Source organism: Leopardus geoffroyi, chromosome B2 (genome assembly GCF_018350155.1).
Source record: "Leopardus geoffroyi isolate Oge1 chromosome B2, O.geoffroyi_Oge1_pat1.0, whole genome shotgun sequence".
NCBI lineage: Eukaryota > Metazoa > Chordata > Mammalia > Carnivora > Felidae > Leopardus > Leopardus geoffroyi.
The window spans coordinates 23,193,357-23,219,134 of record NC_059332.1 but is presented as its reverse complement, the minus strand read 5'-3'; the positions used below and the strand labels follow the sequence as shown (position 1 = coordinate 23,219,134).

The 25,778-nt window shown below is 37.8% G+C and overlaps 1 protein-coding gene across 35 annotated transcripts in view; it reads left to right on the top strand.

The window, feature by feature from the left end:
• FARS2 (phenylalanyl-tRNA synthetase 2, mitochondrial) overlaps positions 1–25,778 on the top strand; it is a 623,580-nt gene that overhangs the window by 105,130 nt on the left and 492,672 nt on the right. The window lies entirely within an intron of this gene.

Here is a 25,778-nt window from a genome sequence, read left to right as displayed (position 1 = left end):
GGAATCAGAACAGACACAGACACAGAAAGACCAGGATTTCCCAACCTCTGCAGCATGACATTTTGGAACAGATAGTTCTTTGTTGTGGAAGCTGTCCTGTGCTCTGTGGGATGTTTAGTGGCATCCTTTGCTCTTACTCACTAGATGCCAGTAGCCCTTCCTCCTGTGCTGTGATAACCAAAAATTTGAGGGACAAGAGGGTCAAAATCCTCCCCCTGCCAGCCGCTCAGTTAAGAATCACTGACTTAGATATAATATATGCAGAAATTTTCTTTTATGTATCCCAGAGTTATAGACCTGTTCCTATACATAGTTTGGCCTCAGGATTGGCTTCTCTTTAAATTTATCTCTAATGAGGTATATTGTGAGCTAATTTTTTATTACTATTTCTTTCTCATAGAAAGAGACAAAATTATTATACCTAAATACTTCTGGTACACAGTTGTTGTGGCTTATTAATAAACTTTCTCTTCATTTTTTTTTTTTTTAATGTCTGTTTTTGAGAGAGAAAGAGAGAGACAGAGCATGAATGGGGCAGGTGCAGGGAGAGAGGGAGACAGAATCTGATACAGGCTCCAGGTTCTGAGCTGTCAGCACAAGGCCTGATGCGGGCCTTGAACTCATGAACTGTGAGATCATGATCTGAGCTGAAGTCAGACGCTGAACTGACTGAGCCACCCAGGCTCCCCAGTGTCCTTTTTTCTTTTTAATAAGGAACTGGTTACCCTGATTGTGTAGTAAGGTGTATACCTGGTAAACAGACATTTGAACTCCCCTGTTCTGTATTTGAGTTACTGGAATGTTCTTTTGATGCTAGTTTTCATTTAAGATTTTTGTCATCTTTTAAAAATTTTCTATCACTTGCTCTCATCGCTAGGACTCTATTTAGACATTGTGGTCTTGGTATTGGGGATGTCTATACTTTGCTCCCTGTTACCTTTGCATGCTGAATGGAACAACTTATGTCCTTTAACTGGTCAGTGGATGGCGAGCCGTCAATTTCATACCCTTAATTATGTCCATCTTTGTTTCACTTGTATTGTTAGTATCAGCACTTATATTTTTCCATTTCCACTCATTTTCAGAAAATAAGTAAATGTTACACGATCTTTAATTGCACAAGTAAACGTTGCTTGGCAAAGTGTAACTGCTGTAGTGGCATGTGTGTGTCTGTCAGCTAATACATGGCTCGAGAGACATGGTTTGAATATGTCCTCTTTCAACATTTGAAAGCGTCGGTTGCATGCACATCATGCTGTAAAGTTGTGGCATGCCTACAAATAACATTGCAACCTTCGTTAGGTTGAGTGTCTCCTGGGGCGTTTTCTCTTCTGCAAGATGACCAAGTTAGTCTTTATGATCTTTAAGATTGTTTCCAATGTGGTTAATGTGATTCTGCTTAAACTAATTCAGATCCTTACACAGAAACTGAGCATTCTTATTTAGATATAATTTGAACAACTTTATCTTCTTTTCTTCAGCCCTGTATGGAGAAGAAAGTAAGAATTACTGTGATTTATTTCTTACCTTTCTCTTAAATAATTGAAGGCCACTTACAAGCAGGATATAAACTTATGATATGGTATAAAAATAAAGAGGACCACGTAAGGAAATGGAGACAAAAGTGGAAAAGAAGAACCACAGAGAAGCTGGGTGTTAGGACCTACGATGCACAGGGCTGTTGGCAGGCTCCTGACAGGGAAGGGGTGAAATGGGCTACCCGGTATTATCGACCCTGCTGGGGGATATCTGAGAGCTGGGAAAGGACCTTTGTCTCTTCAGTCATCCAACCTACAGACTCTCCTTCCTGTCCTCTTAAGACTGTGGTATCAGTTTTACCCTTTCAGAGTTTCCAAATTTAAAGTGAGCTCTCCTGTCCCTTTAAAGGAGAGAAATTGTTTATTAGCTCTCAAACTAAAATGTCACAGTGGTCCGTGTGTATGATGATGGCTAAGAACGAGTGTTGCCCTGTTCTGAAGCACCCTCAGCCTTCTTTGCTGCCACCAAGGGCCAGCTCTGCCCTTCGTGCCTCCTTTTAGAGCTCTCACTGGTTGTTTCTGGGTACGTGGTCACCAAAATGGATCTTAGCCTAGATTTCGGCTCATCAAACTTCACAAAAGCCACTGCGTTGTTGTTTTCTTGTGCGAACTTGGAGGTGGGTGGCCTCCAGGTCCAGTTTATCTGTGTCTGGAATCATTATTCAGAAAGGCCACTGTGGCTGCTTCCTTTGGAGAGACTGGCTGTGGCTGTGGCCTTGTTCCCTGTGGGGAGCATTTGCTTCCAGTCCCATCCCTGCACAGGAGAGGGGACGTGGAGATGATGCAGTAAGCCTCACAGGAGACTCCCAGAGATTTGTAACAGATCCAGCTACCTTGAAGGGGGGCCCTGGGGTACATAGCAAATCTCCTTATTACATGCAGGGCAGCCGTGACCCTTCTCTTTATGTCTTGTGCAACCTGTGGTGTCCTCCTGATATACTCTGCCTCCCTCTTCTGCTCCACCGAAAGGCCACATATTGACAGTTGAGCTGGTGGTTTAGGGAGGAGGTAGCACATTAGAGGAGTGAGTGGTCACGGAGGCAGTGCATCTTCTGGAAACCCTTATCTGGGTTAGAGGATGTGTTGCACCAGATGCTAAATTCTGCTCATTGCCCTGGGTGCAGTGTGATGGGAGTGAGGGGTCTTGATGAGGATAACTAAAGTTTTTCCATCCTCCAACTTGATAGAAAAACTGGGCTTTACGGTTATACCTGGGTTTCTGATTCTTCCCAGTACCCTTTCTGTGTGTGTAACTGGATCCTCATTTTCCTTTTCTACAAAATAATATAAATCTTGGATTGTGATGGTGACTATGTGAGATAATGCATGTGAAGTGCCCAGTTAGTGACTCAAGAGAGAATCATAATGCCATTGTTATTATCCTTCTGCTCTCCTACCAGAACTTTGACAAGAGGGCTAGTAAAAAGATAAGTAGCTTTGAGAGATAGCCTTCTTTGATTCTGCTACAAAGGTGAAAAATCTTAAAGGCAAGCTGTTATTTTGATGTTTGAAAAATATCAGGAAGACCCAGGGCTGCATGGATTATAAAATTGGTAGCTTACCAGGGTATGTTTGACATGTGTTATCAGCTCACCCTCAGTTAAATTAAATTGAGGGGCCTCTTGACTATACTGAAAGATGAACTCCAGGCCTCCGTTAAATAGCAGTTTACCCACAAGCTTCTCAGACACATGTATAAAAGAGGTCCACACGCTCTTTGTGCAGAACAGGTAATAGAGATTTAGAGAGGAGAGTAATTTTAGCTTAATGTTTGAATTTTGTGTTTGAGAATAGCAGACAATTAAATGCTGTAAAGTGGCACAGAAAAGTGGCTTGAACTTTAAGAACGTTCTTTTTCCTCCATTCTCCCACTTCACTTGGAGATATTCACATTTATATTAATTATCTCCATAGCTTATATTAGGTTATACAATAGAATCTGAATTTCAAATAAATGTCAAAATCAGAAAATAAGCCTATAATCTTTCACAAGCTGCTCTGAAGAAAATGGACTTTCTGCTTTTGAAGCATTTTGTCTTATGAAGCACAGACCTTATTTTTCAAATACCTTGTCTCCAGAATAACTAGAAAATCTCATTAAAGACTCCTCAGGGGTGCTGGGGATCATGGCAGGATGTGGTGTTACAGAAGAGTGAGCAGGAAGGGGACTGGTGACACCTTATGAGCCTGGACCTGGTTCACCCCACACTATGGGGTGACCTGTCACCTGGAAGTTTCTTTCCTTATCGGACCCAGGTTTCTCATCTGGAAAGTCAAGATAGTAAACCAGTGATCTTCAGTGTTTTTTAAGTATTCCATTTCTATGAGGATATGTATGAGGCACCACTTTGCATATTTTACACAGCCATTCCTGGAAAAGACAGGTGTTTTGTCACTCATGGAGGCCCATGATACTTGTGTGGCGAAAGTTGTCATCAACTTCAGCAGTGATTTCCTGTGTGTGTGTGTGTGTGTGTGTGTGTGTGTGTGTGTGTGTTTCTTTGCATCACTGGAACCTTTCAAACTATTTGCATGAAATGCTGCTTTATAAAGTGTATACAAGTAGAGCTGCTCTAGTGTCTTTAGGGCCAGAGTCCTTCCTGTCTAATTTTCACCCCCTGAGCCATTTCCTTAGAGCCCTAGGGTTTGAAAAGTAGACATTACAGGGGGAGATCCATACTCTTGAGTGTACCATTGTGTGCTTGATCTAATCCCGAATTTACTTTTTCCCATTTTTTCATTTTATTACTGAAGTTTCAAGCATACAGTACATTTTCAAAGAAGTTTTACACTGAACCTCTGTAAAGCCATCCCTGGATTCTTTTAGTTCATACATTAGTATGCTCATTTTACCACACATCCATCTGTCTTTCCTTCTGTCCATCCACCAGTACAATCCATCTTTTTTTTTTAAATAAATTTCAAAGTAATTTGAAGACTTTCTCCAAATACATATGAAAATATAATTTTGTTTTTGAAGGCAAAATTTACATACAGTGAAATGCACAGATTGAGTTCTGACAAATGTATATAAGTGTGTAATTCAAACCCCCATCAAGATACAAAACATTACTTAAGTTATATATCCCAACAAGTCTCCTCATGTCCCTTTTGAACATTAATCTCCTCCCCCACCCTCCAAAGGAAGGCATTGTTTTAATTCTCTTTCCACTATAATTTAGTTTGATTTGTTATATTACCTAACATAAAGGGAATCATATAGTATGTACTCTTCTGTGACTGGTTTCTTTTTTATTCATCATAATGTTTTTGAGGTTCATCTGTGTTATTGTGCCTTTAGTAATCTGTGTGTATGTATGTAATGGCATTCCATTGTATGATACCGTTATTTGTTTATCCCTTCTTCTATTGAGGAACATCTGTGCTTTTTCTGTTTTGGGGCTGTTATGAATAAAGTTACCATGAATGTTCTTGTGCAGGTCTTTTTGTAGACATTTTCTCTTGGTTAAATATCTAGGATTAGAATTGTTGGATATAGGAAAGGTGTATGTTTACTTTTATAAACGTTGCTCTAAAGAGGTTATATCATTTTACACTGTCCCTAACTAGTATATGTGAGTTTTGATTGCTCCACATCTCCAACATTTCGTGTTGTCAGTCTTATAATTTTAGTTATTCTACTGCTATAACAATAATTGATAATAGTGGCAATAAATAATAGTAGTATATCACTGGTTTTATTTGCATTTTCTTGCTGACTATTGATGTCAGACACTTTTATATGTGCTTATCAGACCTTTGTATATCTTTTTGAAATGTGTTGAAACATTTGGTCATTTGTTTTTAACTGGGTTGTTTGTCTTTTTACTATTGAATTATAGGGATTCTTTATACATCATAGCTGCCATATTCATGCTTTGCAAATATTTTCTCCCAGTCCTTGGCTTCCCTATTCAGTTTCTTGAAGATGTCATTTGAAGAACAGAGAATTTTAATTTTCAATTCTATCAATACTTTCTTATCAATACTTTCTTTTGTGATTATTGCTTTCTACTTTCTAAGAAGCTTTTGTCTACTCCAGGTTATGCAAATATTTTCATATATTGACTTCTAAAAGCTTCACATTTAGGTCATTATGTTGTATGTTTAGGTTTTTGATGTATCTTGAGTTAATTTATGTATATGCTCTGCCTTTCAGCCACTCCTCAACATAATCTCTGGCTTCTGTACTCTGGTCATTTTTCTAATGTATATACACTCGTGGCTGTGTACTTGAGCATTCTACTCTTTCTTCTCTCTCTTCCACAAGTGTTTATTGAGTGTTTATAGCATGCTAGGTACTGGGTTTAGGATTGGGTATGCACTGTTGAATAAAACATAAATAATCCACTATTGAGCTGGTAGTCTAGTAATGATAAATACACATTAAGCAAATAAACACAAATGCATTTATATTTATGTCTGGTAAAGTCTTCTTTATCCTTTAAAATTCATCTTAATCGAGTATTTGAAAACTAGTCATTATAATCTACCATATCAGCAGACTAAAGAAAATCATGTGATCGTATCAGTTGATATAGAAAAAACATTTGAGAAAACCCAATACTCATTCAAGATAAAAACTCTCAGCAGACTAGGAATAGAGGGGAACTTCCTCAATTTGATAAAAATCTATAAAAATCCTCCAGTTAATATCATATTTAATACTAATACACTCAATGCTTTTTCTCTAAGTTTGGGGACAAAGCAAGGATGTCTTCTCTTAACGTCTATTCAACATTGTATTGGAAGTGTTAGCCACTGCAGTAAAGTAAGAACAAGAAGTCAAAGGCATTCAGATTGGAAAAGAAGAAATAAAACTATTCCTATTTACAGATGATCTGATTATCTGTACAGAATATCCCAAAGAATCTATCAAAACCAAACCCAACCCAAAGGACACAGAGTGCCCTCCTAACTAAAACTAATAAGTGAATTTTGCAAGGTCACAGGATGTAATATGAACAAATAGAATCCATTTTATTCTATACAATGAACATTTAGGAACCCAAATTACAGACACATAATTAATTATAGTCACTCTTCAGAAAATGAAATACTTAGGAATATATTTAATGAATTCCATCTTGGATCTATATGCTGAAGTTTATAAAATACTGATGAAAGAAGTCAAAGACCTAGATAAATGCAGAGAGATAACTGTGTTCAAGATCAGGAGACTCAACCTTGTGAGGATGTCAGTTCTCCCTAAATTGTTCAATGCAATTATTATGAAAACCCCAACAATGCTTTTTTGTTGTTGTTGTTTTGTTTTGTTTTCATTTAAAGATGGCCTTGATGAAGTGGTAATTATTATTATTTATACTAAATTTTAATCTTTGAACACTTGTCTTTTTAGAAACATATATAAAAGTTTTTATTTTAGAACAGTTTTAGATTTACAGAAAAATTGGTAAGATAAAGCAAAAAGTTGTCATGTATCCAATACCCAGTTTCCCCAGTTGTTAACATCTTGCATTGGTCTGGTACATTTGTCCAATTAACGAACCAATATTGATGCATTATTATTAACTAAAGTCCATACTTTATTCAGATTTTCTTATTTTTTTTACATGACATTCCATTTGTTTTCCAGAATCTCATCCAGGTTGCCACATTATATGTAGTCATCTTTGTCTTGAGCTGGACAGTTTGTTAGACTTTCCTTGATTTTGATGATCTTGACAGTTTCAAGGAGTATCTGTGGGATATTTTTAGATGGTCTTTCAGTTGGGATTTATGTGCTGTTTTTCTCATGATGAGACTAGGGTTATGTGTTTTGCGGGAAAACAACCACAATGGTAATGGCCATTTTCATCACATCATATCATGGGTTCATATGATCAGTGTAACTAATCACTGTCAACGTTGACCTTGATCACCTGGCTGAAGTGGTGTTTGTCAGGCTTCTCCTCTGTAAGGTGAAACACTCATCCCCTCTCTACTGTACTCTTCAGAACCAGCAAGATTTTTACACACTAGCTTCTTTTAAAATTTATGGGCAAAAGCACAAGTCCTAGAATACTTAAAAAATCTTCCTGAAAAAGAATGAAGTCAGTGGAATCACACTACTTATTATTAAAACATAATATAGCTAAGGTAAAGTAAAGCTTATGGTGTTGATAGAGGAATAGACCCAGAATAGAAAATCTAGAAAAAAGCAATTTAATGGAAGAAGGATAACTTAAAAAAAAAAAAAAAATGGTGCTGGAACAATTGGACATTCATTGGCAAAACAATACACCATGGCTTAACCCTCACACCTTATTAACTCAGAATGGGTCATGAATTTAATTTAAAATGTAAGACAATAAATAAATATTTTAGAAAAAAACCAGGAGAATCTTGGGGTCTAGGGCTTAAAAGCCCTAGACTTGACATGCCAAACCATGATTCATAAGAAAAAGATTGATGAACTGGATCTCATCAAAATTGGGCTCTCACTCTGGTAAAGATCCTGTTAAGAGGATGAAAAAACAAGTTACAAGACTAGAAGAAAATATTTGGAAACTACATATTTGATAAAGGACCAGCATACAACATATATAAAACTTTTAAAATTTAACAGTAAAAGAAGCAAAATATGCAATTAGAAAATGGACAAAAACCATGAATAGACATTTTACCAAAGAAGATCTACAGATGACAAATAAGCACACAAAAAGATGTTCCCCGTCATTACCCATTAGTGAAATATAAATTTAAACCACAATGAGCTATCACTACATACCTAGCAGAATGGCTAAAATAAAAAGTAGTGACAACCCCAAATGGTTGGCAAGGATGTGAAGAAACGGTATCACTCATACATTGTTGGGCAGGAAGTAAAAGATATAGCAACTCTGGAAAACGGGTTGGCAGTTTCTTATAAAACTGAACACACAACTCCCATGTGACCCAGCAGTTGCACTCTTGGGCATTTATCCCAGAGATATGAAAACGTATGTTCATATCAAAATCTGTACATGAATGTTCATAGTAGCTTTTTTTGGGGGGGGGGGGGTAATAGCCAAAACAGAAACAATCCAGACATCCTTCAAAGGGTGACTCATTAGACTCTAGTAAAGCAAACTGGTGTAAAGCAAAAAGTCTCTGTTTTTTTTTTTTTTTTCTTTCCTGCATATTTCCTCATCCTCTTTGCCTGTCTTGTTTGCCTTTACAGAGAATGCTTCTCTTCTGACACTTCTGGTCACTGAACATTCAGAGATTTTTCTCCACATCAGTAAGCAGTTCTCAGACATAAGCTAGGTGTCCCACTATTTAATTCAGTTCTAACAGTGTCTACCCAGAGATAATGTCAGGTGCCATAGCTTAAGGGCTCAGTCCCAAAACACACACCTACACACCTCAGATGCCCATCGCGAGTATCACCCGAGCTTCCGAGCAACTGCTCAGAAATTAGAGGTTCACTCAGCCCCCTCCTCAGTTTCCCCATTAATTTGCTGGAGTGGCTCACAGAATTCAGGAAAACCCTTAATTTATGTTTACCAGTCTCTTACAGGATATGGTAAAGGGTACAGATGAACAGCTAGATAGGAGATTACATAGGGTGAGCTCTGATGGGGGCTTCTGAGTGCAAGAACTTCCATCTCTGTGGAGTTGGAGTGCACCACCCCTCCTAATGTGGATGTGTTCAACCTGGAAGTTCTCCAAACCTTGTGCTATTAGGATTTTTGGAGGCTGCCTCATGTAAGCATGATGAATTATTAATTCCATTTCTAGCCCCTCTCCCCTCCTTGGGGGATGGGAGGTAAGACTGGATATTCCAAGCTTCTACTCAGGGCTTGGTCTTTCTGGTGACCAGCCTCCATCCAGGAGCCCACCTAGAGTTCCCTCATTAGAACAAAAGTTGCCTCCAGTGCTCTTACCGTGTAGGAATTCACAAGGGTTTGAAAAGCTTTGTGTCAGGGTTGGAGTCAAAGACCAAATACTAGAACAAGAGATGCTCCTACTGTTCTTATTGCTTAGGAATTTGTAACAGCTTTATCAGCTCTTTGCCAGAAGGCAGGGACAGAGACCCAATATATTTATTTCTATATATTTTCTGTGATCTCACACATGGGTACTAGTCAATAAAATGGAAGAAAGTCTTGATACAACAGCCTGGATGGCTCCAAGGAATTAAGCCGAATGAAAATACGCAACCCTAAGCGGGCCTGTATTATATGTGCCATTTATATAACATTCTTGTAATTCTAAAAGCATGGAAGTGGAGCACAGACTTACTGGTTACTGTGGGTGATGGACATGGTAGGGGAGAGAGGTGAGCCTGGCTGTGAAAGGGCAGCTCAGGGGCTCCTTTTGGTGTTGGAAATGTTCTGTGTTGAATGTTATCGGTGTCAGCATCCTGGTTTTGATTTTGGTACCATAGTTTTGCATATGTTATCATTGGGGGAAACTGGACCTTGGTTTCTCTCTGTGTTATTTATTCTAACTGTAGGTATGCAAATCAAGAATTAACTCAAGATTAAAAGTTTAATTTAAAAAATCATCATAAAAATAAATTCCTTTGGAGGGCTGGGTTGTCTTCCAGCCTTTTGTATCTTTGACAGTCCTTTATTCATTTGGTAAGTTCCTTCTTTTTGCCAATTCACTGGTTAGGTTCTGAAAATACAGAGTGAAGACAAGTGTGGTTGTAAATATTTGCAATCTAGAAGCATCTAAGTGAGGGGATACTATCCAGGGAGGGGATTGTAGCTTCAGGGAGCATCAGGACCATATTTATTTCACTCTGTTATACTGGATTTCAGACTGTGAGGTTGAAGAGAAGGCTATCATTTATTCATCTTTATATTCCAAGTACTTGCCTTTGTAGCTGGGATATTTTAGACACTAATGCAAATATGCTGGAAGCTTTATTTGACTACATGAATGCAATGGGGTTCAAGATATGCTCACCCCAAAATAAGGCACCTTGGCGTATTGAAGATCTTAAACTGACGAATTTGAAAAAAATGACAGAAGAAGGTCACTGCTTCTCCCCACTGTCTTCTTTGTAGACGGAAATAAATCTCCCATATGAAAGGCACCCTCTCTGTACAAGGAGGAAAGAATGCATTGTTATCACCAGAGATAGGAATTTGGGGCCAAGAAATCTGTCCAAACAAACCTTGTTAGGCTAATCCCTACTTTCTTAGTTACTTTATTATTTACTGCCCTCACCCTTCACAAATTGATTGTTTCTTTGTCTGTAAGCTATAAACGCTTCCTGTCTTTGGGCCCTCATTCTCTTGTGAAGGCTCCCACGTACATGTAAACATTTAATAAAATTTGCGTGTTTTTCTCCTGTTAGAGTAATAGGATTAGCTGTCTTTGTCAGTTTAATTTTCAACTCTGTCATAAACTATAAGAGGGTTGAGGAAAACTTTTCCTTTCCTTACAAGTGCTGTAGTTTTTATGAAGGAAAGGAAATAAGCTTTATGACCAAACAAAAGAACTCGATAGGGAGATGCGAAATTAATTTTTTTTAGATTGTGGGAACATACCTTTTCACAGTACGATGAACAGCAACTGGTTGGTGGACTTGAAGTTTAGCAAACCCATAAAAATCTATATCTCCAGAAAACACATTCCTGATATATTCCTCATAATAGCTCATGGAGGATTTTCAGGAGTACTTTGACAGAATATTGACAGAGATGAACTGATCCTCCACAAGAAACTACATTACAAAAGCTCAGTGCATAAAAGCAGGGTGGGGGAAATCAGAGGCAGTTAATTTCTTTCTATGTTCATATGGTAGTTTTTCTAGGTTAAGACCTACACACATATGTAAAAAATACGTTATCATGTATAATTTTTTAGCTGCTTTATCTGTTTTGTGATCCTTGACCAATGTCAAAAAATATTTTCAATTAATGTTTTCTCCCACATCATTTGAACTGTTAAAAGATAATCTGATGCATATTAAACATTTTAAGAGTTTGAGCAAATATTGATTTGAATTGGGCAGTGCCAAACCAAAAATGGATAGGAGCACTCCATGGACAGGAGTGTGGGGAGAGGCTTTTATAGAGAAACGGTGGAAGTGAAGTAAGGAAATTATTGATTGGCAATAGCTTAAAGTCTAGTTGGCTGTTTGTGATCAGTTGTCCTTAAGTTTTGATTTTGTAACCTTGAGATTTTTGCGGGTGTAGATTTTGAATTGCTTAGGTAGGCTGCCATAGCCTTAGAGCAACCTCTGTCTAATGACCTCTTTTTAAAATTAGTTTAACAGTGCCAGTACTTTATTTCACCAGCCCCTTAGAGTTGGACACTTAAGCTTTTTCCAAATGTGAATACTCAGTTTCTGGTTTTGTCCTATTCAGTCACTTAGAGGCGGTACACTTTTGCAATCACCATAAAAAGACAAGGACACTGTCTAACATACTAAATCTCTGGCAGTAAAAATTTGAAAACCACTTTCGTTTTTTCCTATTTCTAAGGTAGGTCATCTATTGGCATGATGTTTTTTTGACAGAAACTTTGATTTCTGGGAGGAAGCCTTAAAAAAAATGCCCCTCTTTCAAGAAGATTAGCATTGATGTTTCTTTAATTTTTAGTTTTAATTCCAATATAGTTAACATACACTGTTATAATAGTTTTAAATGTATGATATAGTGATTCAACAATTGTATACATTACTCAGTGCTCAGAAGTGTCTTCTTAATCCCCTTGACCTATTTCACCCATCTCCCCTGCCCACTTCCCTTCTGGTAACTATCAGTTTGTTCTGTATAGTTAACAGTCTGTTTCTTGGTTTGCCTCTCTCTCTCCTCTCTTTTTCCTTTGTTCCTTTGTTCCTTTGTATTGTTTCTTAAATTCCACATGTGAGTAAAATCATATGGTCTTTCTCTGACTGACTTATTTCACTCACCATTATACTGTAGTTCCATCCATATTCTTGCAGATGGCAAGTTTTCATTTTTTTATGGCTGATTAATATTCCATTATACACACACACACACACACACACACACACTCCACATCTTCTTTATCCATTCATCTATCGATGGACACTTGAGCTGCTTCCACAGATTGTCTATTATAAATAATGCTGCAATAAACATAGGGGTGCATGTATCCTTTTGATTTAGTGTTCTTGTATTCTTTGGGTAAATACCCTGTAATGCGATTACTAGACTGTAGGGTACTTTTATTTTTAACTTTTTGAGAAACTTCCATACTGTTTTCTACAGTGGTACACCACTGTGTTTTGCATTCCTAGCAAAAGTGCATGACGGTTCTTTTTTCTCTACATCCTTGGCAACACTTGTTTCTTGTGTTTTTGATTTTAGCCATTCCGACAAGTGTAAGGTGATGCCTCATTGCAGTTTTAATTTGCATTTCCCTGATGATGAGTGATGTTGAGCATCTTTTAACGTGTCTGTTGGCCATCTGTATGTCATTTTTGGAGAAATGTCTGTTCATGTCTTCTGCCCATTTTTGAATTGGATTGTTTGTTTTTTGGATGTTGAGTTGTATCAGTTCTTTGTATATTTTGGGTACTAACCCTTTATCATTTTTCATTTGCAATTATCTTCTCCCATTCAGTAGGCTGTCTTTTACTTTTGTTGATTGTTTCCTTTACTGTGCAGAGGCTTTTTATTTTGCTGTAGTCCCAATAGTTTATTTTTGCTTCTATTTTCCTTGCCTCAGGAGATATCTAGAAAGATATTGCTATGGCTCCTGTCAGAGAAATTACTGCGTGTGCTGTCTTCTAGGTTTTTTATATTTTCAGGTCTCACATTTAGGTCTTTCATCCATTTTGAGATTATTTTTGTGTCTAATATAAAGAAGTGGTCCATTTTCATTCTTCTGCATGTAGCTCTCCAGTTTTCCCAGCACCATTTGTTGAAGAGACTGTCTTTTTCTCATTGAATATTCTTGCCAGCTTTGTTGAAGATGAATTGACCACACAATCATGGATTTGTTTCTGGGTTTTCTATCCTGTTCTATTGATTTTTGTGTATATTTTTGTGCCAGTGCCATACTGTTTTGATTACTACAGCTTTGTAGTATAAGTTGAAATCTGGAATTGTGATACTTCCATCTCTGTTTTTCTTCTTCAAGATTGTTTTGGCTATTCTAAAATCTAAAATAATTTAAGTATGTAATGCCCATGCTGCTCAAGTGTTTGCTTACCACTCTGTGGGTGCTTGTGCTTTATTTGTGTGGAGGAAAATACTGGTGGGACCATGGAAAGAATACTAGGTGACAAGTAAAGGAGAATAGAAGGCCTGGTCTCTGCAGGGAAGGTGTCTTTGGGCCTCAGTTTTCACATCTGTTAAATGCCATACTGGGTCTATCTCATCTTTAAGTTCCCCCTGGCTTTAAAATTTTAAGTTTCTCTTCAATATAAATACTTGCTTAACTAGCCACATGAGAGAACCATCTTTTCTAATGTTGGAAAGGCTGTGGAAGAATGAAGCCCAAGGTAGAACTGGAAACCAGGCTTCTAGAACTCTTTGCAACTGTGTACTTTTTGAAGTGAATTCTTATAACAGTAGTCACAGACATATATTTTAGTCTAAGTGAAAAATATTTCCAAATCTTAATATGGTAACATCTCCATCATCTCTAGAGATTAATATTCTACCCATGTCATTCTTTGGGTGCACAGCCACGTGTGGGAATTAAAAGCCTTATAGGAATAAAAAACTTGACACTTCAATCTTCTTACACTAACACCAGGCACTTTATACTTTAGGACTGCACCCAGTCTTATGGATACATAGCATTTAATTCTAATTAGCTTAATTGTTTTGCTTCCCTGATAGTTTACAACAGAGTGAAAGCCTCAAACTCTGAGAGCATCGCAGAGCTATTAGTACTATTATAATTGTGGTAGAGGTTCTGCTGACCAACTGAAATTGAAAGAGGCAAAAAAGAACTAAACACTAAAAAAACTGCAGAAATAGCAATAGCTTTTCCTAAAGGGTGACCGTTGACATTGAGAAAAGTTTAAATTTTGTTTATAGCCTTTGTTAAATAGTATAGTAACATTTCAAAGTGTTTCTCTACCAGTGGTTCTCCAAGTTTTGCTGACATAGAATCATCCAGAAGCCTTGTTAAGTTACAGACTGCTGGCCCTGCTCCAGAGTCTCTATTTCTTGGGTCTGGGGTAGGGCCTGAGAATCTATTACTCACAGTTTCTTTTTTCTTTTTTCTTTTTCTTTTTCTTTTTTTAATGTTTATTTTTGAGAGAGAGGGAGGGAGGGAGGGAGAGAGCGTGTGGGAGAGGGGGATGGGTAGAGAGAGAGGGAGACACAGAATCTGAAGCAGGGTACAGGCTCTGAGCTGTCAGCACAGAGCCTGACGTGGGGCTTGAGCTCACGGACTGCAAGATCATGGCCTGAGCCAAAGTCGGCCGCTTAACCCACTGAGCCACCTGGGTGCCCCTCACAGTTTCTTTTTTGATGTTGATGTTGCTGTTCCTGGGACCATACTTTGAGAACCACTGTCTTATGCAAAAGCATTTTAAATATTGTTTAAATTAATAATACTTGGAAAAATTAAATTATGTGTAAAGCTCATACTTTACTATATAATTATTTCTAAAAATATCTTCATTTTGTATCATACCTCCTGTAGCCCCCTCCTTGTGTGGGAATTGAGAGCTTAAAAAATCATGGGATTTTTTTTTTCTTCCCTCTGTGCTGTTCTCTTAATGAGAGTGTGTTGTCATTTCCAAGCAGAGAAACTCCAAATATTTGTGATTTTCTGTTTTTGAATTTATTTGTTTCTACTTTCATTCTTCCTTATTCCTAATTTTATTTGGTTGTCTTTTTACTATTAGAACCCCAAACTTACTTTTATATTTTTTATATCATTAGTATGTTTCATGCTATTTTCTCTGAGCACAGGTCATAAAATTCTCTTTCTCTGTTTCTCTCTGTCTCTGTCTCTCTTTGTCTCTGTCTCTGTCTCTCTCTCACACACACTTGCGCGCGCACACACACACACACACAGAAAAATGCAAGATGTTCTAACACTTTGGTACAAAAGTAAGCCTCCCTGCCCCCCATCTCCCAGCCATCTAGGTTCACTTCCGTGGAGGCATCTGTTATTGTCAATATCTTGACATTCATGCAGTCCTTATTATTCCTGGATTATTCATGGATTCTGTATTTGTGAATTTGCTTAGTTGCTAACATTTGTTTGTAACCTCAAAATCAATACTTGTAGAGTTTTCATGGTCATCTGAGGATATGTAAAGAGCATCAAAACTTTGATTCACCCATGTTTCCACCTGAGGTCCAATAACACAATGCTCTACCTTCTTGTTTCAGCTCTTTCTATAAATGTGTGCACTTTTTGCCAGCTATTTAGTGCCATGTTTTTCACATTTTTGTGTTGTTGATGATTTTGCTGTTTATAATGGCCCCCAAGAGTAGTGCTCAAGTGCTGTCTTGTGCTCCCAAGCTCAAGAAGGCTGTGATATGCCTTATTGAGAAAATACCTGTGTTAGATAGCTTCATTCAGGCCCTGAGTTATAGCGCCGTTGGTTGTGAATTCGACTTTAGTGAATCTACAGTATATATTAAGTAGAGTATCTTTTAACAGAAACACACATAAAACAAGGTTATGTATTGATTAGTTGACAAAAATGTGAACAGAGGCTCACAGGAAACTAACTCTGTATTTCCCCTAGGAGCAGTGGTTCAGTATTCACTAATCTAGTGTTCTTAGAGATGTTATAGATCATAACTACCGTGAATAATGAGAATGGACTGTGTGTATATTATTTTCATCATTTTTGTTTCATATATACTTTGCAATTTCAATGAACTGATTTCATGCACTAGCTAATCCTTTAGAAGTTACATAGTGTACAGAGAAATGCAGAACTTTTTTACAGGGGATTTTATTTATTTATTTATTTTATTTTATTTTTGAGAGAGAGAGAGAGAGAGAGAGAGAGAGAGAGAGAGACTGCGAGTGGGGGAGGGGCAGAGAGACAGGCAGAATCTGAAGCACATTCCAGGCTCCGAGCTGTCAGCACAGAGCCCAATGCGAGGCTCGAACCCATGAACCTTGATATCATGACCTGAGCCAAAGTTGGCTGCTTAACTGACTGAGCCACCTAGGCACTGCTAGTTTTTATTTATTTTGAGAGAGAGAATGCACACATGTGCATGCACAAGCAGGGGAGGGGCAGAGAGAGAGGGAGAGAGAGAGAATCCCAAGCAGGCTCTGTGCTGTCAGTGCAGAGCCTGGCAAGGCTCGATCTCCTGAACTGTGAGATCATGACCTGAGCCAAAATAAGAGTCTGATGCTTAACTGACTGAGCCACCCAGTGCCCCTTTACAGGGGAATTTTAACAGAGAGCATAATATGATCTGGACTGATTGAGGCTGATGGAACCTTCATAAGTGGGCCTAAATTTCACTGTTCTGCCCTCCTGTCACTATATTCAGAATATGGTTTAGTGTGCACATAACAACCTTCTCTGAAGCAAGAATTAAAGAATGTTGTTTGATTTCCACATTTTCAAATGGCTTTCTAAATGACCTTCACTGCTGTACTTTGCTTGTCGTCACTTTATAATTACATGTGCTGTGGGGAGAGGGTGGTCCCGTGGAAATGTCACCGTGAGTTCATGAATAGTGTCTTTTCTCAGCAGAACAGTAATACAGAAAGATATAACATGGATATTCTTAGTGGAGTTCACTCCTTTTGGCTTGGGAAAACATTCCTTTTACGGACAAAAACATTGTCCCTGTCCTCCAGTAGCTTAAGCTCTAACAGATGGATTTGCAGCTGCCGGGTGAGCTCAGTGAGTGTCTTATGTGCACATGGGGAAGAGAGAAGAGAGGGCACAGCTGTGTTTGAGGAAAGTAGGAAGGATAAGACATAGTTTAACAGAGATAAAACATCTCTGCAATTACAAAACATTTCAAAGGGAAGGTGTGTTTTCATTTGAAAAGAAAACTGACAAGGAGCTTATCAGGACTGTCCATTGGAAAAAGTGAGGACAGCAGGTATTTATCAGGAGAGGGCTGATGATGGCAGTGGCAGGACAGACCAGGATCTGGCAAGAGTCAGAAGGCCTGGGCTTGATTCCAGATGCTCCATTCAGGGCTTTCAGTTCTCAGTTGACTTTGGACAAATCCGTTTATGTTTTATGTTGTGTTGTTGTGAGAACTGAATGAAAAAAATAATATAAAGAAGAAAGGAAACACTTTTGAGAGGAGGTGATTTTATTTTACCATTTGTTGGTAGACACATATTTCAGGCTGATAGCATCTACTTAATAATTGTGGAACTGAGGACTGGCCAAGCCTTTGTGTGCTGTGATTTATTCCTTCTACCACTACAGCCCAGACTCCAGGATTTTATATGCAGCAACTTTATTTGGAGAATCTTAGCTAAAATTAATTTATTTAGAATATTTAGGAGAAAATAATTTTTAACCTGGAGGCTATTTTTCTATGTAACAGTAATATTTCTAATTGCCTAAAATAGTTTTTAATAGGCAGTTTATTGAATTGATTTAAAACAAGTTTTAATTTTATTTGCCATAGCCATTCTGCTTGCTAAATTATTTCTGGGTGAAAACTATTCTTTTTCATTAGCTGAGTACTTTTTTAAAATTTTAAGCCTGTTATGTACATGCACTTTAGTAAGATTATTATACAGTTATCTTACATGTGGAATTTAGTGGATAATTATTCTGTCATTCTGCAAATGTGGATGGAGAACCACAGTATAGGCCTTTCATTAGAAACAAAATAAGTGAGGGGTGCCTGGGTGGCGCAGTCGGTTAAGCGTCCGACTTCAGCCAGGTCACGATCTCACGGTCCGTGAGTTCGAGCCCCGCGTCAGGCTCTGGGCTGATGGCTCGGAGCCTGGAGCCTGTTTCCGATTCTGTGTCTCCCTCTCTCTCTGCCCCTCCCCTGTTCATGCTCTGTCTCTCTCTGTCCCAAAAATAAATAAACGTTGGAAAAAAAAATTAAAAAAAAAAAAAAAAAAGAAACAAAATAAGTGATAACTAGTACTTGATTCACGTTAAGAGTAACTAGCAGTTTTGATATTTCATTCATACTAATGGATACTGGTGACATGATCTTAATTTTAACTGATGATACTTTTCTTAACTGAAAAATAGTGCAAGAGTGATTGGGAATCTCTCTGCAGTTCCAAATATGGCGATATCTTTGAGATATTTATTAACCAATCTTCAAATTCATTTTGCAGCATCTTTGGTCTGCAGTCATTCCCTTGTGCATTTGTTTAATTACAGATTTTAACCTTTTGACTTAGGGCAACAGAACTGATTTCTCTTGGAACCAAGTGCAGTATTTTTCCATTTGTTTTTATGTCCATCACTAGATAACTTTTCTCTGGAGTACCCTATTCTTGAACAATTAAGAAACTTCCCGTGTGACAGAACATTTTCAAAACTTTCATTCTTGAAAATATGGCATTTATTAGCAAAGAATGATATTGGTAGTCATTTCTCAACTGAATTTATAGTGATGAAAAGACACTTCTTCTGAATGGGAGCATTGTATATTCAGATAATGAGTATTTTAAAATTGCTTTTCCAGCTCCTTTCTTCCCCCTTAAGACTTCATTTTAATAAAAGGCATTGTCTACACAAAAGGTAACTCTTACCAAAGAAGACTGAACTGCCAGGGGATTTCTCAGGCTCTCTGATCCGTGTGCTCTGGCACCATTTCTCATCAGGCTTGCCCTCTATGAGCAGCTGCCAAGTTTTCTTGCATAATTGTCTTGACAAATGGTATACTCATTAATATTGCAACTGGACCTTTGCCAATCTGTGGAAGCCATGTGCCCCAGGCGTCAAGTCTGGTGCCAATTTCTTGCTGGTGGCTTTAAGCCATGCCTTAAATATGTTGTTGAAACCAATGATGGATAAATAAATAGTCACTTAAGGTAAGAAGTACTTTCATTTATCCATGCAAGAAGAGAGCATTTTTGAAAGGGAAGGGACTGCTGGTGTTTCCGAGCTGTAGACCCTCTTGTGTGCTGGCACTACAGCTTCCTGCCTTGCAGGCTTCCCTTTTGTCACTTACATGCTCCAGAATCAATCAGAAAAACATATCTCGGTGAATCCTTAGAGAAAAGAGTTTATTCACTTTATTCTCTTCAGTGCTGTTAAAGTGCCCCAGGTAGAAAAGCCAGGTTGTTGCTATTGGTGCCTACAGTAATTTCCAGGAATTAAGCACAGCGTGCAAAAGGATAATTGTGTCTAAATGGACAAAAGTCAAGGAAAGAATAAGGGATGCTCTCGGTACAACTGTGTGTTAAAAGGTTTCTCCTAGGCATTTCATGTTATTGTAAATCAATGATTTCAAAAACACAGTGTCCGTTTGAGCCTGTATTGGTTGTTTTCTAGTGGGAGAGATATACATGTCCACAGATAGTTACTACTAGATGCATTTGGCATTCAAAGTGTGAATATTTATATTTTAAACATCCAGGTTATTTATATTGATTTCAACTCAACCAGCAGGAGATAAATTTTTGTGGTGCCCTGTTATTTCCAGAATTTGCAAAAACCATATCTTCTGATCTTCTGCACAGCCAAGCTGGACTCTTGGTGATTTTATTCTTTGTGTATTGAACAGAACCACTCCCAGAATAACTTTCCTACTTATTCTCCAAGGTACAGCTATCTAGATAATGTGTGGTCTTGTCTCTGATGACTGACTTCATTGGCATATGGTCCTTTTCATGATAGTCTCAGTCTCAGGAGGAAAAACTCTGGCTATGGTGACCAGGACCTGGGTGTATGTAGTTTAATTTGTAAGACCTTTGTCCTATTTGACCAAGTTTCAACTGTGTGTTCTTGGCTTCTCTAACAATTTTGAAGGGGGGGGCATTCACATAACGTTTATTAGAGCATACTATTATAATTGTTCTATTTTATTGTTATTAATCTTCTACTGGGTCTCACAAATTAAATTTTATCACAGGTATGCATAGCAAAAAAGGATTTATAGGGTTCATTACTATCTTTAGTTTTAGGCATCCACTGGGGGGGGGTCTTGGGAGCATATTCCCCATGAATTAGGGGGGATGAGTATACATGCATTTTAGTTAGAAATTATTATTTACATAAGACAGCAGAGCTAACCAGAGAAGTATTTTCTGAACAGTTTATACTCCTTTGAATCAGCAGTACAAACTGACTAATGATAAGCTGGACTGGAAGAAAAAAGGAATTTTGTTGTTCCTAGATAATTGGTTTACACAGCCTTACTTTTCAATTTATTGTGAAAAGTAATGTTTTTGACGTCTACCTAACCCAACAATAGGACATCTTTAACGGACACATTTAATAGAGCCTGGTGACCAAAGAATTTTATGCCCCTGATAACTCTAAAAGTAAAAACTGGGGCGCCTGGGTGGCACAGTCGGTTAAGCGTCCGACTTCAGCCAGGTCACGATCTCGCGGTCCGTGAGTTCGAGCCCCGCGTCGGGCTCTGGGCTGATGGCTCAGAGCCTGGAGCCTGTTTCTGATTCTGTGTCTCCCTCTCTCTCTGCCCCTCCCCCGTTCATGCTCTGTCTCTCTCTGTCCCAAAAAAATAAATAAACGTTGAAAAAAAAAATAAAAGTAAAAACTGCCAGTTATTTTAGCAGCAAAAGATGGGTTTATTTGAGGATAAAAGAGAATTGCAATCCCAGGACAAATGAACTGAGGCAAAACCTCAGGCAAGTCTGGGGAACAAATGAGAGGCAAGCTTTTTCAAGGAGAAAATGAGTAAGTTGGGAAGGCAGTTATGAACTAAAAGTTCCTTGGAGTAAACTCAGAGTTCCAAGTATGGTGGCTTCTCATCGGCTGAGCTGTTACCTGGGGATGAGGAAAGCATCTCTTCCTTCAGCTTCCTTCCATGTGTAAGGTCAAGTCCCAGTAAGGTCAAGTCAGGCTTTTCTTGTTGGGTCTGCAGTTGATATTGATAAAGAGTGGAAGGGCATAGAGCTTCCCATCCTGAGACTTCCCGATTTTGTTTTAAGTGAGGTTTCCTGTTAGTAAACACGTTAAAAAAATAAAGGTAATCTGCATGCTTGCTGTAGTTAATAGATTCCTTGGGTTTTACAACTTTCAGTACAAGAATTCAACCTTAAAAATGCTATTGATGCAGTTGCTGGTGCTTGAAATGAGGTTGATCAATCAACACAACAAATGCTTGGTCCTGACTTGGGACTACAATGAGGTTTGAAATTAAACCTGCAAAGGAGACATTGAAGGAAACCATGGCACTAATGAAAAGATTATGTCACACTCTCTTCTTATGCCAGAAGTTGATCATCCAGACTATTAAATAAATTGAATAGATGCTAAATTTGATAATGTTGTGCCTCTTGTACATTCCTTGAATGATGAGGAAATTGCTGGAATTCAGGCCAGCATGAGGAGAGTAGTGCTGATGATGGTGACATTATGAATGCAGATGTGCTAATGAGATTTAAATTAAGAAATACATACTTGGTTTAGTCCATGTTCCTAGCATATAGCTCCGAAAACCCTTGTAATTTCTTTCTTTTTAAAAAAAAAATTTTATTTTTGAGAGTGTGCAAGTGCACGCAAGTTGGGGAGAGGCAGAGAGAAAGGGGTACAGAAGATCTGAAGCCTGAAGCAGGCTCTGTGCTGATAGCAGAGAGCCCAATGTGGGGCTTGAACCCACGAAATACAAGATCATGACCTGAGCTGAAGTCGGAAGCTCAACCAACTGAGCCTACCCAGGTGCCCCAGCCCTTGTAATTTCTAATTGTAATTGTAACCCATAGTCACATTTTTTGTTATAATATTTAGTTTTGTTCCCACTACCAGAAAAAGCTCCAGGGACATAAAGGTAAAATGGGTGTCTTTTGTTACTCATATAACAAACCCTTCCTAGCACAGCTGAGTTTATATTAATGAAGTGACTTTTGGCAAGCCCCTAGGTTACCTGAGGATGGGGGCTGATTGCCAAGAGAACCAACAAGACCTTTGAGGAGGGGCAGAGGGGCTGGAAATTGAGCCCAGCCACCATGACAACTGATTTAATTAGTCAGATCTATGTAATGAATCCTCCATAAAACCCCAGAAGGATGCAGTGAGAGAGCTTCAGGGTTGCTGGTCATGTGGATGGTGGTGTGCCCAGAGAGTATGGAAGCTCCATCCTCCTTCCCACAAACTTTGCCCTATGTGTCTCTTCTATCTGGATGTTCCTGAGTTATATCTTTTTATAATAAGCCAGTAATATAGTATGTAAACTATTCTCCTGAGTTCCACTCTAGTAAATTGATAAAACCTGAGGAGGGGGAACCTCTGACTTATAGCTGGTCATCATCTGGACTAGTGATTGGCATCTAAAGTGGGGCAAGGGGGCAGTCTTGTGGGACTGAGTTCTTAACCTGCGCTATCTAATGCTATCTCTAGGTAGATAATGTCAGAATTCAGTAAATTGTAGGGCACCCAACTGGTATCTGCAGAGAACTGGAGACGTGCTTGGTGGTGTTGAAAAACACACATCACAGCAGATGTAAAACCCCATAACTGCTGTAGTGAAAAATGTGTCATGAGTTAATTCTTGGCCCTTGAACAGTGAGTGTGCAGTAATAACAGTAAACAAGGGGGAACTGAATTGAGGAGAGCCTGCTAGGCCAGAAACCCATGATAAAGAGATAGACTGGAACAAGCCTTCTTAACTTCCATGTATCAGGGCTGGCCCATCATTAGATGGCCAGATTGAGGCTAATGATTACCATGATGGTAGTAATACTGCCATACTTTTCTGAGATCCTCTGGCAGTCCCATACAATGAGTTGCATATAAAGCATAGGTAGTAGCTTAGTTTGAACTAAGTTTTAGTGAGAATTTTCCTTTAGAAAGAAATATTTGTTTAACCAAAATACAATGTAACATTTTAGCTTTAACATGCATTAAAGACTTCATTAATGGGTATAATTGAGAATCATTTATTTGGTATAGGATCTGGCATTAATTTCCTAGAAAATCTGAATATCTTAGGGAAATAACATTGAGTGATTGGCATGGTGATTGTGACAGTTGATTTATAGCTAGGGAGAGGAAATTGGAAAGGCACAGAAGTTTATACATGCCAAGCATTCTACCTGCATTGTTCTAAAAAAAATAATTGCTTAGCGGGTCATTGAACACAATTAATTAAACTATCTATGGCCATGTTACATTTATACTGGTGGCATTTATTCTTGATGTAGTTATAAGTGGGTTTAGTATAGGCAATTAAGATGGCTAGAGCTCAACTCAACAGATATTTTAAAACAACTTCTTATAATCAAAATTCAATATTTCATAATAAAGAAGTTTAATTAAAAATTTAGTATCTGTTTAGAAAGTTTAGAAATATAAAAGTACAAAACAGAAAATAAGGACTGGGATTATAACTATTAAATCTTGCTTAGTTCCTAAATATAATATGTGTATATTTATAGGTATAGATATATATTTACATAGTTAAGATCATATCATACATACAACTTTATATCCTATTTATCACTTTATAAGTATATGGTTGTATCATTAAAACTCTTTGAAACCATTTTACTTTATGAGTGCATAATATTTTGTTGTATGGTTCTATAATTTACTTAATCACTCCCTTGTTGGGGGATGTTTATGTTGTTTCTAATATTTTTGTATTATAAATCATGCTATGATGAAACTTCTTTGTGTTTAACTTTTGTCTTCATTTACATTATTTCCTTGTGATAAATTCCTAGAAAGGTAATTACCCTGTCAAAGGGTATGAACAGTTTTAAATCTCTTGGTAGTACTGAATTCCCTTCTAGAAAGGTTGCACCAATAACACTCTCACTAATAATATAGCTGCCTTTTTAGAGACTTTTTTTTTTTTCTTTTTGGTATTCATACTACTCAGCAGGAGCATAAACGTACTCTTGCTTTGCCCTTTTATGAGTAAAAGTTAACGGAAGTTGGCCATTTCCCCACCATTATTTTAGTGGGGTAAAATGTATAAACTGTGTTGACTGAGCCACGCTTCATATTTCTTGGTAGAAACTGGAGGTTAATGGAATGTGCCTGATCTCTTTTTTTTCTTTTTTTTTGGTATGGTTATGACCATATGTGGGTCATGTTTGCTAAGTGTGCTTTGAAGAAATTACCAGTCAGGCAGACTTAATGCGCTGCCTGGTTTTATTTACATACAAGACCTAGAGAGAAATTGAAAGGACCGACTGTTTAAATCGTTACAAAATTCATTCATTCTAACAACAAACATTTGCTTGATGTTTTGCTAGTTCTAGTCACTTGTGCTAGACATATAGTGGTAAAGACAGTTTACGGCGTTCTCATGTGGCCTATTGAACAACCAAAAGCATCCAAGTATAATTTGTGACTATGTAACAAGATGCCTCAGATACCTTTTTATTTTTCTATATTTATTAAATTCAATTAATTTACTTTTTTAAATAAAAATTGTGTATATTTAAGGTATATAATATAATTTTTTGATACACATATATGAAATGGTTTCTACAATCCAACTAATTCACAATCATTTCCTCACATAGTTACCATTTTTCTATGTTCAGTGAGAGTATCTTAAATCTGTTCTCTGTGAATTTCCAGTATTCAATACAGTATTATAAACTATAGTTGATGTCATGCTGCATCTTTGTACCTTTTGACCAACATCTTTTCATTTCCCCCTCCACTCCACCCCTACCTTTCTACTCTTTATGCTTCTGTGTACTTGCTTTTTTAGATTCTACATTATAGGTGAGATCTTGACTTAAGTTGAAGTAGAAGGAACATTTACCTGGGAATTAGGCCACTACGTTCTCACCTCTGACTGACTCATTGGCTGCACATCCTTGGGGATATAGCTAATCTTTGACTTGGTATCTACAAAATATGACTGTTGGACTTCATGATCTCTGTGATCCTTTCTAGTTTTCTGATTTTTTAAATTCTTCCGAAGATTGAATAGCTCTCCCTATTTATAAGCTGAAATCCATATACTATTTCGGAAGCTAGTTTATATACTAAAAACACAATCTTGGAAATCAGTTTTGATCGTTTTGGTTATAGAGTCCTCATTTTTCTTATATGGGGGTCTAGATCTGCCCTAATATACCTACTAGTCACATGTGGCCAATTTCAATTAAAATTAAGTAAAATAAAATTAAAAATGAAATCCCTCAGTTGCACTGGCCACATCTCAAATACTCAATAACCAGATGTGGCTGGTGTCTACCATATTTGACAGTGTGGATATAGGACAGTCCTGTCATTGCAGAAAG